Genomic DNA, 19956 nt, shown 5'->3' on the forward strand with positions numbered 1-19956 from the left:
AACAGTCTGAAATAAGACTTCCGTGTATGTATCAGACCAGTGGTGGTTTTGAAAATGCCTCATCAGCAGAACGTTTTATATTGTAACTGTGGAGTAACCTTGGTTTCAGATGTAGTAAAGATCAGAACATTCCTTTTGGTGAAGGTGTTCCATTGCTTACTTAAGTACACATGTGTTTAAATTCATGCTTTTCCTCTGGCTTTTAATGAACACTTCTAATCCTAAATCAGCCCATTAAATAATTGTTCATCTTAACTAGACTACTGATGTTGTCTTGGTCGAGGCGAATATTTAGTGTATCATTTTGCTTTATGTCTTACTTGTGTTTTAAAAATGGAGAAATGGGAAGGTGATTGTGCATGTTTTTAACTTCTAAAGAGGCCGGTGTCTCTCAACCTTGGCATTATTGGCACTTGGGGCCAGATAATTCTTTGTTGTGAGGTGGGTCCCATACATTGTAGAATGTTTAGCTGCATCCCTGGCCTCTACCTACTAGATGCCAGTAACACCTTTCTCCCCCAGCCCCTAAGCTGTGACAACCAAAAATGTCTCCAAACATTGCCAAATATCCCCGGCAGGTTGTGGGCGGAAAGGGTGGCACGTAAAACTGACCCACTAAAAGAAGCTATTAAAAATTTTCTGGGAGACCTGAATACAGGGTCGTTTTCTAAAAAATGAAACAAACTAATTGGAAACCTTATACTGTATATACTTATACTTTTAACATCATTACCATACTGAGCACCTACTATGTGAAAGCATTTTGTAAAAGTTGGGCATACAGAGAGGTTTAAAGTATGTCCTCTGTTCTTAAGACCCTTAGAATATAGTTGAAGACATACATATGCACCTACACACATAGTTATCAATAAAGATATAATATCAAGTCTGCTTTTAGAATTGGGTAAGGTTTGAGAGAGATAAATTGCCCAGCAAATAAAACTGAAAAACAGTCATTCCTTCAGAGGAGATCTGGGAGGCTCCATATGTGAATGCTCTCCTCCTCTTCCCCTAAAAAAAAATATTCCTTTGGCTATCTGTTCTCTCTGTCCTTAACTTCATTCCAGAATGAAGTGTGTTCTAGAGATGAGGCAGGCAAATATCCAACAGTTTCCTCTTTACAGGGCAAAGATATTTATTTTAGAAGTTAATTTTATTCCCAGGTGTTCCAACCAGCTTGACAGGAGGCAGAGTGGTAGTGTAAAAAGAGAACTGGACTCACCTCAATTAGATTTTTAGGTCCCTCTGTGCCACAAGCCACTTTTTTGGCCTCGGGCAGGTCATTTGAACTCTCTGGACTTCTTTTTCTTCACCTCTGTTCAACTGTTAGCTTCCAGAGTATTTTTATCTGCTCTAGATTGGCATAAAAATTGTGTCTCCTCTACGCTTTGAATCTTACTTCTTTAGTACTCAGCATGGGACCCTAAATCACTGTTAATTGAGTTGAATTCAATTGCATGAATAAATGTCAAACACCATGCAAAGGTGAATTGAGTATCTTTCTCCAGCTCTGAAAGTATACTGACTTCAGTTGCCTTTGATAGCTAGTAATCAGCCTCCTTCAATTCAGGACTTAACTCTCCTATAGATTTCTGAAAACCTATGTAAACATATGAATTCAACTCTAAAATACAGACTAATATTTCTTTTGAGTAGGTGTTAAGAGGCAGCATGGCACACTGTTAAAAAAACACTCTGGAGCCAGACTGCCTGGGTCTATCTCATAAGGTAGCTCTGAAAATTAAATAATCTATTCACATAATGTACTTAAAACAGTGCCTAACCCAACCCAGATACACAATAAATTTTAACTTTTATTATTTAATAAGCATGATCTGACAGTACCATAATTTTTTAAACCCCACACCTGCTTTGCCTCCTAACTTAATATGTTAATTGTACTGATGTAACTCTAGGGCCAGCTGCTATTGTATCCCTAAATATCCTTTCCCTTTACTATTTAAGTCACCATCTCTTGTATGATGGAAATCCGCTGACCCCTTCACTATTTTCCACTTTCATACTAGATTTTCAAGAGTCTAAATTTCTCCTGGCCACTTCCTGCTTAAGTTGAATGCCTAGAATCCATGCTATACCTCATATCTTATGATTGCACCCACTGAGTCTTACTCTTTAATTTTAAAATTAAAATTAGATTGTGGATTTCTGTTTGTAGATTGTGTATGTGTTTTAATATGAAGAACTAGGCCTAACGTGTCACATATGCTTTCTAGATGAAAATTAATGATATACTTGAATAAGAAATAACACTTTGGGCTAGAGGCCAAGAAATGGGTTCATAATTATATTACTTAATTACATTGACTGCAAACTGTTTAGTTGGTAAAATATGAAAGCTCTATGGCAATCTCTTTTTCCAAGAAAAGTGAGACTCCTTTTGGCTGCTATTCTTTGGACAATATGTCATGCAGAATGCATGTCAAAGTCCCTCAGTGGGGCTTGTTAATTTGAAGTGTTGGTCCAGTGGGACTTTCTGATATTTAGAAATATTGTTCGAAGATTCATCCTTCATGTCTCTTCTCCTTTATTCACTTCTTTCACTACTTTCATAGATTCACTCTTTTGCCCAAGCCATCAGCTAAAACCATATTCAATTAATCTAACAGAAGAGGTATCTGTGCTTTGCAAATATAACCAGTCATTCCTGAGTAACTGTCAACAGAAGGCTATTTGCTGTGAAATGCCATTGAATACTTTTTTGTGTTTGTGGTTTACTGGACTTGAAAGTGTTTATTTGAAATGTCATTTCCTGGAATGTTCTGGTGTCAGTGGACAAAGCCTATGGCCAAAGATTTTATGCTTCAAAATGTTCATTTGGCACTTGAATAATAAACCACCATCCATCCCCAAATTCTTCCAACTTTATCATTTTCCATGAAGTTAGAATTTTAGGTTTTCAGGCCTAAACAAATGGGAAAAATAATTAACAGTACTACCTGGTTGTTGAAATGTTGGATATGTGTGAAACATCTTTTAAGAGAAATTTAAATGTGAGCATCTTGACTGTGATTTTTATACAGCTTTAAGTCTGTATGTTAGAAAAATATTTTATTTATATATTTCTTCACTCATTCACTCAACACATATTTACTGTGTACTGATTGCATGTCAGTTGCCAGATACCTTGTAACAAAGAGGAATGAGACTGGTCCTTGAAGTCTTTGAAGTAGGAGAGACATTTAATTCAAAAATTGCAATGAAATTGTTGTTAGATCTTTAATTTAAATATGTGCAAATTACTTCAGGTAATTGAAATATGTGCAAATTACTTCGGGCACCTGATAAAGGGAGAGACCAGCATGGCTTGGCTGGGTCAGGGCGCCTTCACAAAAGTGATATTTGAGCTTTCTTTTATAAAGATAAATAGAATTTCCTGAAGCAAAAGGGGCACAATGAAGAATTCCCAGCAGATTATAGAGCTTCCAGTCTTGTGTATCATTAAAAATGAGGAGAAAACTGTTGACAGTAACAGTCATGGGATTGGGGGGGAAGAGAGGGTTTGTGGAATTGCAGGAGATACTCTTTTTACCTGATATATAATATTAGATTTTTGTGTAGTAAGCATGTGTTACTTTAGTAATTAAGAAAAAACTCTCAAAAGCCAAAAAAAAAAAAAAAATTCTTGGTCTTGCCATCACCATAAACACTCTGTTAACAGGAACTACAGAGCCAGAGGTAGGAAGTAGGAAGAGTCATGCAGGAGTCACCAAGGCCCAGAAGTACACCAGGCAACACAGCCAAATGCATGCTAAGGCTTTGGTGTAGTTAGAGCTTTATGTAGCCATTTCTAATGCAGTGGGTTCCCTGTTAGAGGTGGGGATCCACCCAGGAAGAGGGTTTTCTTCTCCCAGGCCCTGGTCAAGCCTCTCTTGGAAAAGTCTCAGGAAGTCCAATCCAGAATAACTGAGTAAGGGAAATGAAAACCTTCTAAGAAATAGAAACCTAACGGATAGAGCTAGAGATAGAGCCTGAAGCCAACTTGGGACTAGCCCAGATCTAGAAAGGAGATACCATTAGAAAGGACCTCCTCTTATGGTCAAATAAGTTTGGGAAACTCCCTCTTGGTAATTCCTTTTTTTTTTTTTTTAACATCTTTATTGGAGTATAATTGCTTTACAATGGTGTGTTAGTTTCTGCTTTATAACAAAGTGAATCAGTTATACAATACATATGTTCCCATATCTCTTCCCTCTTGTGTCTCCCTCCCTCCCACACTCCCTATCCCACCCCTCTAGGTGGTCACAAACCACCTAGCTGATCTCCCTGTGCTATGTGGCTGCTTCCCACTAGCTATCTATTTTATGTTTGGTAGTGTATATATGTACATGCCACTCTCTCACTTTGTCACAGCTTACCCGTCCCCCTCCCCATATCTTCAAGTCCATTCTCTAGTAGGTCTGTGTCTTTATTCCCATCTTACCCCTAGGTACTTCATGACCTTTTTTTTTTTCTTAGATTCCATATATATGTGTTAGCATACGGTATTTGTTTTTCTCTTTCTGACTTACTTCACTCTGTACGACAGACTCTAGGTACATCCACCTCACTACAAATAACTCAATTTCGTTTCTCTTTATGGCTGAGTAATATTCCATTGTATATATGTGCCACATCTTCTTTATCCATTCATCTGTTGATGGACACTTAGGTTGCTTCCATGTCCTGGTAATTCCTTTATTCATCAAAAAACATTTGTTGGGAAAGTGATTCCATGACTCAAGTGTGCTTTGGGAAACATTGCTCTGGGGCATTACTGGTGTTGGCAGAATTGAGCAAGAATCCAAGAATGCTTGCTGAGGTATACTTCATGGAACTGAGTACAAATGGCCTTGGATTTATTTTCATTCTAGATTTTCTAGGCTGTCTTTGGATTCTTGTGGTTGCCAGAATATTGACAAGATAGAACCATGTAATGGTTCCTTAACTGGCATGGTGGAGATTATTCTTATATTACTTACAAGAATATTCCTGAAGAGCATCTGTACCCACCCAAGTGCAAACTTTACCCAACAAATAACTTCATCTCTGCACTATCTGAGCCTATTTTATTAAGATAAATGTAGTATTATTGGGAATGTTTGACATATGCTAAAGGCTCTCTCTGCCAGGTTATTCTGTGGCCCCCAATGCACTAGAATTTGGTAGGATTTATTTTTTCTAGAAGGACTTTTGATCTTAAAACATTCCACAAACTCTTCCCTGCTCCCATTTTGGATGTTCTTCCTCCACAATTATTTTGTGAACACAAGAAGGGAGTCTTACAGTGCTGGGAAAGGTTTCCTATTAAAATCACCTCAATACCTTTAGGAAATAATATGTCTGCTTCTGGAACTGTCCAAGAAATTAACTGGTTTCAAGTCTTAGAAAAAAATGTTTTCGCCAACATTAAATTTTATTTTATTAATTTGAATTTTAATTTGTAGATGCTGGTTTGCCTTTTTTTTCTGAACAAATTTTGGTCTTGACTTTTTATAATTATATTTAGTGATGCAAATACCTAGAACAATGGAAGAATTAGAAACTAAGAATTTGCTTGCTTTGTCTCTTTTTTTCTAACTCCTAAAAGTAGTTTTATAGTCAGGGGGCATTTTTAGCTCCTTCTCATGGTCCTTAGAGGATGATCTTCTCATTTTTTATTTAAATATGTTATTTCCTTTAGTGGCAAGGTATGTAGTGTCTGGCTTTACCTTAAGACCTGTGGCAGATACATATTTTTTCAGCTGGGAATTGCTGAGACCTTTTTTTTTTTTTTTTTTTTTTTGCGGTACGCGAGCCTCTCACTGTTGTGGCCTCTCCCGTTGCGGAGCACAGGCTCTGGACGTGCAGGTTCAGCGGCCATGGCTCACGGGTCCAGCCGCTCCACGGCATGCGGTGTCTTCCTGGACCGGGGCACAAACCTGTGTCCCCTCCATCGGCAGGCGGACTCTCAACCACTGCGCCACCAGGGAAGCCCCTGAGACCTTTTCTTGAGGTTTGAACACATTGTAAGTCTCACTAAAACACTTTGCATCTTTATATCTCATTCAGCTAACATAGACATTTCCAGTGGTGTATGTAAAAAGACAAACTGTGTGTAGACTGTTCTTCCAGGTATGTCATGAGATAAAGTAAGATTTGTTACAAATGAATCACTTAGAATGTGTTCTACCTTTTAGTTTGGACATGGTAGGGGAGATTCTGTAGTCCTTTCAAAGCCTTAGACTACATGAATATTGCTGTTATTATTTTATCATGTAGCTAAAACATACCATTTCTGTGTAAAAGGAGACAAGACCCAGGCCCAGTGGCATTCAGCCTTGCGATTCATTCCTTCCTGTCTGACAGAATCTGGAGAGGTGGCACATGAATGCTGTGAGAGGAAGGGTCTCAGGGGCCCCTCTGTCCATAGCATGTTCAGCTTCCTCCCCAACATCTGCTTTGATTTGGCCTGTATGCCTTAGAAAGTTAAGAAATGTGGTGTTGGTAAAGGAAACGGAAGCCTTAAAAGTTGCTACTATTTATCCTGGAGAAGAATGGCTATGGAAAGACTTAATAATGGTATCCATAGTGCCCCAGTGGATTTCTTTCCACTCAAGAATGGGATCCATATAAGTCCAGAGCAGGGCTGCCTCGAAAATGTAGGCTGCCTCATTAGAACTGTATCATCACAGTATTGTGCAACTTGACTCACAAGGAGATCTCCTATTTCAACAATAAATATTGAACGCCTGCTTCATGTCCGGCAAATAAAATGGGTAAGATGCAGATCGTTCCATCAAAGAGCTCACAGTCAGGCATCAATAGCTTCACATGGGTGGGAAGCAGGAGAAGAAAGGACACGATTAGAGCTCATGAAGGTACATAGTTTGAGGAGTGGAGGATGTTTTCCTAAATCTAGAGCCATAGGTGAGTGAGGAGTGGTGAGAATTTAGCAGATGAGCGTCAGTTTGTAAAGGGCATTGGACACGAAGCTGAACTTCGGAGCTGGTGCTATAGGCAGTAGGAGCCATTGAAGATTTTAAACATGGGATTGACTTCTTCTAAAGATACTGGGTAGGCTATCCATTTAACTTGTAAAGAAGTGAGATGAATAGAACAGAGACGCAGGAAAGTGGAGTGGGGAGATTCCAGCTATACAGAGCCTGAAGAACCACAGTTTTGGAGTTACTAAGCAAATTTTATTTGCCATGTGGCTGACAAGCCAGCTAAATATACCAAAGAGGAAGTGACGGGGTTTCCAAGGATGCTGTGTTCTTCGCCTACATACTTCGCTGCATCATGCTAATGCTGCCTTTTGCAAAAGCTGTGGTCTGCTCAGCTTAGAATAAATTCTGTTCCAGTAAATGTGCCTAAAAACAAAGGTCTGCAAACAAAAAAAACCAGAAAATATATTATGAACATCTGACTGGAACTTTATGGTTAACTGGATTTTTTAAATTGTCCTGGGAGATAAGGATTTAGTTTAGTTCATTTTTAGGCACCACCAGCCCTGTGAACATCCCCAAAAGCAAGCTCTAGAAATGGAGAGTTTCTACAAGATGTGTGACAGAAATGATAAGCTAAATAAAGTATTAAATGAAGTTGGCTGTTGTCACATTACTTATTTGTAATCCTGCTAATGCCATCCTCATATTGGATAAATCATCAATGATGAACTCAGCCCATGTTCTTGCTTGACACTGGCATCTCCAGATTGTACCATGTGACCCAGATCTCATGGACTTTTTAACCCATGAACTCCTACTTCCTTAACCCCTAAATAACTCAAAACCTGTAGGCAAATGAAAGGTAGCATGGATAGTAGAATAGCATACACTCCACGTTAGAGTATCTTGGGGTCAGATCCTTCTATGCTACTTAGTATTATGTTGTACAACTTTTTTAACCTTTTAAATCTCAGTTTCCTCTTCCTTACAATGGCAACAATTTATCTTGAATTGTTATAGGATGATTTGAAGTAATTTAGACAGTGTCTGGTCCCCACTAGATCATCAGTAATAGTAACTCTTATTATTAACACCTGTTAATTGCCAAAACAACAAGGGTGGATATTCCAGCAGAGGGTATAATCTCAGGATCAACCTTGTCTCTCAAGACTTGATGTCCATATCTCTTTGCACAGTTGGGCTTGGTCAAGGCCATCCCTAAAGCAGAGAAGCCTTCATAATAAAAGAACAGTAGCTGGTTCTGATGAGCCAGACTCAAGAACCATCACCCCAGTATAGCCACCATTCAAGAGTATATATAGGGACTTCCCTTGTGGCGCATTGGTTGAGAATCCACCTGCCAATGCAGGGGACACGGGTTCGATCCCTGGTCCGGGAAGATCCCACATGCCATGGAGCAACAAAGCCAATGAGCCACAACTACTGAAGCCCACACGCCTAGAGCCCGTGCTCCACAACAAGAGAAACCACCTCAATGAGAAGCCTGTGCACCACAACAAAGGGTAGCCCCCGCCCGCCGCAACTAAAGAAAGCCTGTGTACAGCAACAAAGACCCAATGCAGCCAAAAATAAGTAAATAAATAAATAAATTTGTATATTTAAAAAGAGTATATATAAGGCTGATTCTCTCCTTATTGCTGTAGAGAAGGGTAGTTAATAGATGCTTCAAAAATGTGACATGGAATTAAAGTAACACTCACAAGATATGGGGATGGAGAGATCTTCATGTTTTTCATCCCCTTTTCTCTCTCTGCCAGTGTCCTTAACCTAGTAATGCTGTATTTACAAAGACTTATAATATCCCCAAAGAAAAAAATAGTAAAATCAGGAAATAGCTGTTGAGGGTAACATAATTTACTACAAAGTAAATTGTTTGAAATATAGAAAAAAATCAAGGCAGGGAAAACAAAGAATCAAATCTAGTACTTACTCTTAACATTTTACCCTGGTAACTGAGCTCTCAAGAAGTCTTTCTATTTTTTAATATAGTCAAAACCCCACAATTTCCAGGCATTCTCAGAGGATCCTCATGCATAGAAAACTGAGGACAACGACCACTGATGCTTGTATTATTGTTCTTTCTCTGTAATAATGACATCTTTTAAAAGAAATACATTTAAAATGTAATTGAAAGTATTCCGAGTTATTGCCTTGGTTAATGTGTATAGGGAAATATAAGTCAGGAAGTGTTTCAAAGGCTATATTTCTGTTCGTGTCACCATAGACCATCTATCCACTTAGCCATCCCATAGTCACTTGTTTCAGGCAGCACATTAGAACAAGGGAAGGTGTTATGAAGTGCTTCATACTGGAATTACTCTTTTGTGAAAGATATAAGTGTGAGTTCATCTTTTATAGTTGAATAATTTTATTTTATTTTATTTTATTTATTTATTTATTTATTTTTTGCGGTATGCGGGCCTCTCACTGTTGTGGCCTCCCCCGTTGCGGAGCACAGGCTCCGGACGCGCAGGCTCCGGACGCGCAGGCTCAGCGGCCATGGCTCACGGGCCCAGCCACTCCGCGGCATATGGGATCCTCCCAGACCGGGGCACGAACCCGTATCCCCTGCATCGGCAGGCGGACTCTCAACCACTTGCGCCACCAGGGAGGCCCTATAGTTGAATAATTTTAGATGAAATCATTTGAATGTCATTTTTAGCCACAAATGAGGAGTTAGAGGAATTTTCAAATTATTACCTTTCTGGAACTTTACTATACGTTGTTACAAAAAACAGTGATTAAACTTATAAAGTAGGGATTTTTGATAATAATGCAAAACATATAGCAAAAGAACACCATATGTTTTCACTTAATATAATAAGACATTAATTAAACAATATATCAGCAAACATTAACTGAACATCTGGGAGAAAAGAGAAGAGAGCCAATATATATGGAATATCTCCTATGCACCAGTTACTTCACATGAGCTTTTTTAATCCTCAAAAGAGCCCTCTGAGGTATATCTTATTATGTCTGGCAGGTCATTGGACCTATCTGAGCCTTAGTTCCTCACCAGTAAACTAGATGACAACATGTTTGCAGGACTGTTACATGAATCAAATACAATGTAAGCAAATGCATATCTATCAGACAAAGATGCAAAGATGAAAAATCCATGACACAGATGTTGAAGAAAACTGTAGTGGCAATGCTGCCACTGATGGTTACCATCTCACTGACCTGGAATTCAAATGGAGCACTTTGGTGGAGAAGTGATTTGGGAGGTAGGGATACAAGGTAACTTTAAAGTGGTTATAGTAAGAAAAAACTTCAATAATGTCCTACAACGTTTTATAACAGTAGCATCATTTTACTAATTACAAATGTGTAATATTTCTTTCTTTTTTCTTAAGAATCAACAGTAGCAGTAAATATTCTCGCTTTAGGACTTAAATGAAGGAGAATCAAAAAAAAAACAAACAAACAAACAAAAAAAACGATTTCTCATCCAGGTCTTCTTAGAATGATGTGAAGATCCTAAAGTCATCCTGATTTTAGGATGAAATAATAACAGCATTTAGCATTCTAGAGCACGCTGTTCCAAGCTCTGAGCTACATGCTGGATGTGCAGTTCTCAGAGTCTGGAAGGTAGAAATCACTATTATTCCTTTTACAGATGAGGGGCCTAAGGCTGATGCTACTTACAAGTTACAAAAGTAGAAAATCTTTTATTTCTTCTTCTTAATGTTTCTCTTCAATTTTTTTCTTTGCCCCCCCTTTTTTAAAAAAATAATTCAAATATTTGGAAGCAGACATAGAATAATAAACACTAACAATCCTCCACCCAAATCTCATAAATGTTAACAATGTCAAATATTTGTTAACTGTCCTTAGTTTAAAAGAAGTTAAAAATTACCAATACAGCTGAAACCTGTTTTGCACCTCTCCACGATCTATCCCCTTCTCCCCTTGCAGTTGTAACCGTGTTCTGATTGTTGTAACATTGTTCTGTAAGGGTATTTATCCAAAAACAGTATTATATCATTTTTGTGATTTTGAATTTACAGAGATGGTATTATTCTCTTCCATGTGTGGGCTTATTGTGTTTTATTTATTTCTTCTGTCTTCTTCAGGTGAATGTTTGGTCCACTAATGTTCAGTCTTTCTTATTTTCTAACATTTACATTTAAGGCCATACATCTCTTACTAAGCAATGGTTTAGCTACTTTCCACGAGTTTTGAAATAGTGTCTTAATGGCCATCCAATCTAAACATGTTAGGATTTTCATTATGATTCTTCTCTGACTCTCTAATCATTATAGCTTTCTTTAAGTTTCCAAAAATATTAGTTACTGAGTTCCAGTTTTGCTGCATAGTAGTTGTTAAACATGGTTTATGTAATACTAATTCTTTGGTATTTGTTGAGACAAAATTTTGGTTTATTACTTGGTCAGTTTTTTAAAAATGTGTTCTTATGGCTTGCAAAGAATATGTAACCTCTTTTTCTGGGAATAACATTCTACATATTCTTTCACTGGAGAAAAGGTATTAATTGTGCTGTTTAAAACTACTATATCGTTACTAGTTTTTTATCTGGTTGCTCTTATCAGTTTTTGAGAGCAGTATATTAAAATCGCCCACTAAGATTGTGATTTTATAAATTTCTTCTTGAATTTCTATCAGCTTAATTAGCTTTGTATAATTTGAAGCTTTGTTGCTTTACCTGGTTGAGTCTAAACACCTTCTTTATCCTTAATGTTTTTTCCCTGTAAGTCTATTTTATCTTATATTAGTACTGTATCATGACTACCTCTCTTTTGGTTACTCTTTCTTTTTCTATTCCTTTACTGCCAACTAATCTAGGTCACTGTGTTTTAGTTGATTCTGTTGTAAACAGTGTATAGTTAGATTTTTAAATATTCAGTCTCACAATATCAGTTAACAGAGATGTTTGTTCTGCTTCTCTTTATTGTGGTTACCTATATTTTAGTAACTTTCTAACTTTTTTCTATTAAAGCTGCCTTCTTTGTTTCCTTTTTCTCCTTTTCTTTTTTTTGCTTTCTATTGGATTCATTGTTTTTTCTTACACTCTTTTGCTATTTTTCCCTCCATCATTTGGAAATTTACTCATTTTCTTCCTATTCTTTTAGTGGTTATCGTTAAAATGTCACATGTGTGTGTGTGTGTGTGTGTATATATATATATATATATATATATATGTGTGTGTGTGTGTGTGTGGTACACAGGCCTCTCACTGTTGTGGCCTCCCCCGTTGCAGAGCGCAGGCTCCGGACGCACAGGCTGAGCAGCCATGGCTCACGGGCCCAGCCGCTCCGCGGCATGTGGGATCTTCCCGGACCGGGGCACGAACCCGTGTCCCCTGCATTGGCAGGCAGATTCTCAACCACTGCGCCACCAGGGAAGCCCTATCCAAACTTTTGAGTCACACTTCTGGCCTTGTAATTTACCTGATATGCTTCTATGTGCCATTCTTTTTTTCATAGTGAAAAAAGGTCATTCAGTGAGGGATAGGTATATTAGTGAGGACACTTAAGGCTATACATTTAAATCTGGGGAATATGGATAAAGAGAATGGAATGGAGAGTGATGTTGGTCGCTGTTGGTCAGTGGCCTGGAAGGAGTGGGTGTAGGTCCCTGAGCAGGCACAGGTAGAAGTCATGTGGGAAGTGGGAACATGTGCGTCCTCCAAGCCCCTCCATGGGGGCTGCTGCCTGCTGTGTATCTTCAAGGGTATTTTATGTGACATCTACTGCAGGTCCCTAAATCCGCCATACTATTTCACCTCTCCTCCTTCACCCCATGTTATGTGTACCCATTGTTTCCACTGTCAGACCTGAGCTCCTTAAGCATGACTTTTCATCTTTGCATGTTCCGCCCCCAACAGAAGACAATATCAATAATAGTGTCTGGGGCTTCCCTGGTGGCTCAGTGGTTGAGAGTCCGCCTGCCGATGCAGGGGACACGGGTTCGTGCCCTGGTCCGGGAAGATCCCACATGCCACGGAGCGGCTGGGCCCGTGAGCCATGGCCGCTGAGCCTGCGCATCCAGAGCCTGTGCTCTGCAACAGGAGAGGCCACAACAGTGAGAGGCCCATGTACCGGGGGAAAAAAATAATAATAATAATAGTGTCTGTCAGATTTAGCAGAACTGACCCCACTCCAATACTTTGGGCCAGGAAAGTGAGAAGTTCAGAGGAAAGGTTGCTTGGGGAGTAGGGGAGTCAATCCACAGAGGCCCTGGGTCTCTTTCAGAAACACAAGACTAGCAAGGAAGCCAACTATGACTAAAGGGGAGAGAAAGAAGAGAGAAAGAAGCCAGAGGTGCAACCTAGTAAAAATGTAGCCTGGCTTGGGGAGGCCCAGCAGCATGAAGGAATGAGTTTCGGGTCCATGTCATGAAGTCAGGTGGGAAGGCCACATCCATGTCTGTTTGATCTGGGTGCCATCATTACACTGTCTCTGGATTTTGGCCTTTTGTTTATCAGTTAGTCTTTGTTTAATTGTTTAATCATTTTTCTTTTGTCCTTCCTAATATTAACTTAGAAAACTTCTTTTAACGTAGGCTACATTCAGTCCTTTTTGCTCTACACATGTATAAAGTGACCTTTATTTCCTCTTATGGAAGAAGATAGATTTTATTGAATAATTTTTTCAAGTGGTGAGATTAGTTGTGGTCACAGTGGCAAATTCTTCATAATTCTCCAAGTGCTATAAAAAGTAATGACATGAAGTGAATTCCCATGATGGGAGTTGTCCTGTCATTGTGAATTGCTGTGATCATCTTTGAAGTAATATTTCTTTGCACACTGTCTGTCAGCAACTATGTAGAGTTTGTTTTAGATTCAAAAATGTGTGAGAAGAGTTGATCTACATCCAAGAGATTCAGACCTTTCTTGTTGTTGTTTTTGGCTCTGGTTGCTGTTCACTAGTTCAGTTTTGGGGTAGTTTTGTTATGTTTAGCTGTCCTGAAGTTTCATGTTCAGATGCAATTTTTACATACTCTTATTTTCCCCTTCATTGACTGAAAGATGGCTAGAGAAGAGAAATAATCTTTTACCTTTCCTCAGTGATATTAACTTCATTACATTCACTTTTTAAAATAAATCTTATACCTCCTACTCTACATAAGTCCTATTTCTAAAATTTTGTTATATATATTACTTAAGACTGATCAGCATTTGCCCCTTTCTACTTCATACACATCCAGGGTTTTTGTTTTCTTTTCAAATCTTTCAGACTGGGAAAAATGTACTATTTGTGAGCAGATGATTTAATTTCAATAAATGCCTTTTTATTTCTCTTTCCCCATTATTTACTGCTTGAAACCGTGAGAAACATCCAAGTACAGATGCTGTTTTCCAGCTTTGATGAAACCTTGGTTGTTGCCCTCACAAACTTGGGAAGATTTATCTCATGTGACTCAGTGGTGGAAGCAGTAATATTAGCAGTTGAAATCTTATAAGACATCACAAAGAAAGGGAAACGTTGGTCATTCTGCTTCTTGTTAAGAACAGCTAGCAATTCAAAAAGCAGTTACTTGCTAAGGGGGGGAGATAAAAATGATCAAACAGAAATGCCTCCTCCTTCAGTTAAATATGAACTGAGGATACTGCATAGCAGTAATAAAAATCAAAGTCTTAGAAGATTTCCCTTGATGAGTGTGTGTATATGTGCTTATTTTTATTTGGTCTTCAAAAATGGATTTGCTTATGTATTTATTCTCTTTGAGGGAAATACATCTAGATCAAAATAGTTTGTTTGCACAATCCTTGGTTTATATAGGAACCTATTTAAGATGTCATTTTTTCCCTGGCTGTGCTGAGACGATGACAAGATTATCTGCTGTGTGAATTCCATCTGCAAGAGACAGACCCTCGCCGCGCTCACCACACGACGATGCCTCTCAGCGGCCAGGCGGCAGAGGTGATTGCTGTCATTGGTCACTGTGAGCCCTGCATACAGAAGGCAGGCCCTCTGCAGGCCCTAGTTCTGAGGCACTAAATGAAAACTGCCACGGTGGCCATTGAATAACTTGTTGGTGAGGAAGCACTTTCAAGAGGAAATGATTCTGAAGAAAGAAATGTGCGTGACCAGTTTTATAGGATGTGCCTGGTGAAGCATGTCTTACTATCAAAAGCATGTGCAGCAGAAGAGAAAAGAAACGAGCATGTGAGCTGGATTTCCTCAAACCCCACCACCCCTGGACAGTGGGTCCTGGGAGGAAAAGAATAGTGAGCCTCAGCATCTCCATGTGGAACCACCCAGACTTCCTCCTTCTGGTTTAGGGAATTCCAGGGGGTCTCAACTGTGCTAGAAAAAATAATAAGACATGTTCCTGTTTGTTCTTTGTGACCTTGGTTTTCTGTCTCCCACTGGACCTTTAGCCAGAAGTAGGACCCCCATAGCTTTGAAAATCAAAAGATCAGAGTTGCTAGAGCTGGAAGGGGATCTTCATCCAGTGGAACAATCTGATTGTTCATGGGAAGCCCAGGGAGAATGCGGCTTGTGCCAGGACACAGACCATGGTTTGTGTCCCAAGCCAGGTCTTCTGACTTGTAGCCCTGGGTGGGCTGTAGTATACCCACCAGCTGAATCCCATTGCTCTCCAAGACACATCTTCTACTTCGCAGATGGGCCACTGTGTCCTCCACAAACCCTCCTCGCTCCCACCCCTGCACCTTTGCTGACACCATGTGCCCTGCTCAGCCTGCCCTTCTCTTCCAGCTCATCTAGTCAAACGCACCACATCCCGTAACACGGAGTCAATCCCGTCTGAAGCAAAGGCTCCACAGTTCTTCCAGCCCAAATTAACCTCTCCTCTCTCTGGACTCCTTCGGCGCATTTTTATTCTCTGTTTCATGTTTGATCTCAATTTCCTAATCAGACCACATTCTCCAATGTCTCAGTTTTTGTCTTCTGCACAGTAGTCCCCCCAGCACCTACCGCCAGGCTGAGAACACGGCAGACTCCCGGCCTGTTAGATGGCGTATTGAATAGTCAGTCTCCTGTCGGGCAGGTAGAAGAAGAAAGAAGCACAGCCACACAGAACTCAAGTGCACTCATGTTCAGGTCCTCTTCAGAATCAGTCTCCACTGATCAAACATTTCCAGCACCTGTCTCAACAACCATTTTTGTTTGTCCCTTTTCTCCAGAGATGGTTCTAAAAAGAGCTAATTCTTATTGTTGAGATGGATGTCTCCCAAAGGCCTTGCCAATAGTATAGTTGTGAGGTTCACAGTTTCGCCTAAAGCTCCTCTTTTAGGAGGAATGGAAACTGCAGGATGGGTGTTATGGTAAATGCTCAACATAGACATCTACTGACTGGGTGACAGGTGAGCCCTAGGAATGTCACAGGTGTCCTGATGATAGAAAGATTTTTTCATGGAAATTAATAAAGACCATAGTTAGCCTAAGCAGACGTTCTGTGAATCATAGTGCAATTCAAAGACATGCTTTCTACCTCCTTTTTAAAACCCCTCCTAAAACAAGAGTCCTGTGGTTTAAAGCCAAGAAAGGGGAGGACTGGAGGTCAGCTCCAGAATCACCTGTAATTTATTTACTGTTTTCTTGTTCTAGTTTGTATTCACCATATTCAGCTTTCAATAGACTCAAAGCAGTGTGTCTTGATAGAAAGTGGTCCTTAGAGGCAGACAGCCAGGCAGTATAGCAATATGGAAAGAGCCCTGGATGACAAATGTAAAGGCCCACGTTTGAGGCCTGACTGTGCCACTTACTGGTTTAAAAACGATATTCAACGCCTCTTACAAGTCCCAGCTTCAGTCTTCTTGTCTGTTAAATATGAGTAAGAATCCTGCCCTAGGTCTAGGCATGGTCCACACATATAATGATTTCTTGACATTTCCTTCACTGCCAGATTGTCAGCTATACATGGGCAAGGTCTATATGTATCTTGTTTACTGCTCTATCTCCAGAATTTGGTCCATAGTGGGGTATGTACTATAGTCATTGGTTGGTTGATGAAGTGACAGGGAAAAGTTTAAAGCAATTATAGGCTGTTACTGTGATTCTTGTTATCTTTGATGTTCTTGTCCTGGCTCTGTAGAGAGTGGTAGTTTTTAGTTTGGGTTCTCATTTTCCACTCTCAATGACTGAGAAGGCACAAGACTCACAGCAGATCAACAGACCAACTACTGACCTTTGGTCGTAAGTGAGGACCTTCGAAAGTTCATGATATTTCTTTGTAGATTCTTCCCTAGTCTCAGTACCTGGTACACAGACTAGAGGCATTTGACTTTCACTCAGGTTTGTTGTAGGTCCCTTGATGCGTGGGTGCCAGCGATCATCAACGGGGGGATGACCCTCTCTGCTTATCAGCAGTAGCCGCTTTTCTTCTGATGTTTTTCTTCTTTGGTCTTTGATGTTTGAGTATTTTTAGTGGCAGAGATAAGCTTCTCATAGTGCTGTACTAAATGCAGCTTCTGCCTGAGGGTGCACACGTGCCTGGGGAGGCTCTAGCTTGTCCAAGCGAGCTCTTATTTCAAAGCCCCTCCTACAGGTGGGCTCTGGGGCCTGGCAGAAAGCAGGCCTTTGGCATCAGACAGGTGTGCATTTGAAAGCTTCATGTAGCTGATTGTCTAGTAAGGAAGGGAAATGTTAAAGAAATAATTCCAAGTGTGAGGAACGCCTAGATATAGGGTAGGTATTAGCAGATGAGAAAACTGAGGCTGAGAGAGACAAAGAAGCTTTGCTCAAAATTTTTGAGACAGTAAGTGACACAGTCAGGCCTCCTTATTATAAAATAAAGATAACAGTCATATCTTCTACAAGGGATGTTGTGATGAATCAGTAAGGAAATATGTCTGAAAATATTGGGCACAGAGTCTGGCCCAGAGTAAGTATTTGGTAAAGGTGAGTTTCCACTCACTGTCTTTCCCTTCATTTTCTTTTCCATAAATTAACCTGAATGAAAAGTGGCAGAATTAAACGTCAGTCCTGGAACGGCTCACCTGAAGTGCTTACTCTCAATTCATATTTATCTTTCAGATTGCTTGTTGTACCCACATTTCCTGTTAACACAAATTAGAGGGAGTAACATGACCTTCATTTGTTGACAGAGACACAAGTAGGCAGAATACAGTGATGAATCTCTCAGTTCAGGCAGGAATTGAATGTTGCCTGTGGGGTAAGCTAGCTCTGCCACCTGCATTGACTATACATCATCCCTGGAAATTAACCCATCTTCACCATAGTCACTGAGATGGAAACAAGGGCCTGTCCATTGAACATCACCTTCAAATGGAAAGAATGAACGTTTAGCACAGTATATGCATCTACACCTATAATCACACTAACACAAGTGTTTTAAGGTATTGTGTTGCATGAGTCAGTTTGTGTATGTATTATTTGTTTCTTGATAAGAGTCAAACAGAAGCTAATAGTTTTCTAGGAAAATATAATGATTACAAAATTCAGGAGTCAATGTCCTGATTCACAACCACTTTTGCTCACTTTTGAACAAACTTATGCATCATCAGGCATGTTGGTATAAGAAAATAATGATATGAGCCCTGATCTTCACAGGTACAACAGATGCAGTCCTTTTTAAATTTCAAAAGCATTATTATTCACTAAAATAGATCATTTTAATTCAAAGGAATGGTAGATATATGTATAAATAAGTTACATATCAACAACGTTTTGTTCTCTTTATTTAAGACATTAATGCCAATTTAGTCTTTACTGTTGAATCTATTAATTCAAATAATATCTATCAGTAGGTATATGAGCTAAGCCATAAGCATGTATGTAAAATTTTATGTAAGATAATATGCTTGTATACATACACAGCAAAACCAATAATTACACATTTAGGTGTGGAAACTAATGATTAGTGCCTCTTCATAAAATTAATATATTTAGGTTCTACACTTATGTATTATTTCATAGTGTATCAATAAGAAGATCAGAAACCACCTCAGATATTTCAAGCAGGAAGGGATTTAATTTAGGGATTTCAAGCCTATGAAAGAAAGAGTTAATGCTTACCATTGTACTGTTCTCTCATCCTCTCTTGCTATGAGGTTGGGAACTTATGATGGTCCTGGCCAAAGGACTGTGGAGGAGAGTGAATTAATTTCCTAGGGCTAAAATAGTTAAGAGCTTGTATGCCTCTTCTAACCCTTACTGCCCCTGGGAGCAACCCTGGAAGCTATATAAGAAGATGGAAATAAAATGGTGGAAGAATCTGGTTGTCTGAATCACCAGATAGAAGAGAGCTCTCATCAACCTGTATTTGGACTTTGCATGAGCAAAAGTCAACATTTACTGGACTAACACAGAGAGATTTGAGAGTTTTGGCTGTCTGTTGAGGCAGCTAGGGTTGATTGCCTTACAAATAAAGGGATTTATAAAAGTATTGGAAGGCCTGGGAGAGGGAATATCAGAAATGCAGCTACTAGTATTCAGAAAATCTTGAAGCACAGGAACTACAGGAAACTTTCACCAATGATTTCAGTTCTCCCCTGCGTCGAAATGAGTGATTTGTAGGAAGATGCTTGGAAGCTGTTGGCAAAATCTCGCATATGCTATCGATCAAGGTCCAAGTGACTATCCCCCTCAAAGGAGTAATAGTGGTTTCTATTTTTCTTTTGTCTGTGAAATCTCACACGAATGAAGCTCATTGTTTTCATCTCATCTCATAACCCTGGTGGCATACGTTCCTGGAAATGTAGTTCCCGGACTTCTAATCCCTATAATACTAGGGAGAGTGAAGAAGGAGAAAATGGTGTTGAGTTGCAAAAAACAATTTGGCATACATAAGTAGCCCAATTATTAGGGTGATGATATGTCTCAGTTTATCTGGAATAGTACCAACCTATTCCTGTTGACCCAGAGTAATTATTGATAGTGCCCTGTTTCAATCACAAAACTTTCCCAGTTTGGACACTAAAGTATATGGCCATCTTCCTATTATTAACATGGTAAAAATATTTCACTTGTTTCCTCTGCAGACACTAAAGATATACTAAGTGCTAATCATCGTGCTAAGCACTGGGGACATTGATAAACAAAGGCACACATGA

The 19956-nt window shown here is 39.4% G+C and overlaps 1 protein-coding gene across 3 annotated transcripts in view; it reads left to right on the forward strand.

The window, feature by feature from the left end:
• The window catches only part of CPQ (carboxypeptidase Q), a 520356-nt gene that overhangs the window by 328849 nt on the left and 171551 nt on the right, over nt 1–19956 (forward strand). The window lies entirely within an intron of this gene.

This window comes from Mesoplodon densirostris, chromosome 13 (genome assembly GCF_025265405.1).
Source record: "Mesoplodon densirostris isolate mMesDen1 chromosome 13, mMesDen1 primary haplotype, whole genome shotgun sequence".
Lineage (NCBI taxonomy): Eukaryota > Metazoa > Chordata > Mammalia > Artiodactyla > Ziphiidae > Mesoplodon > Mesoplodon densirostris.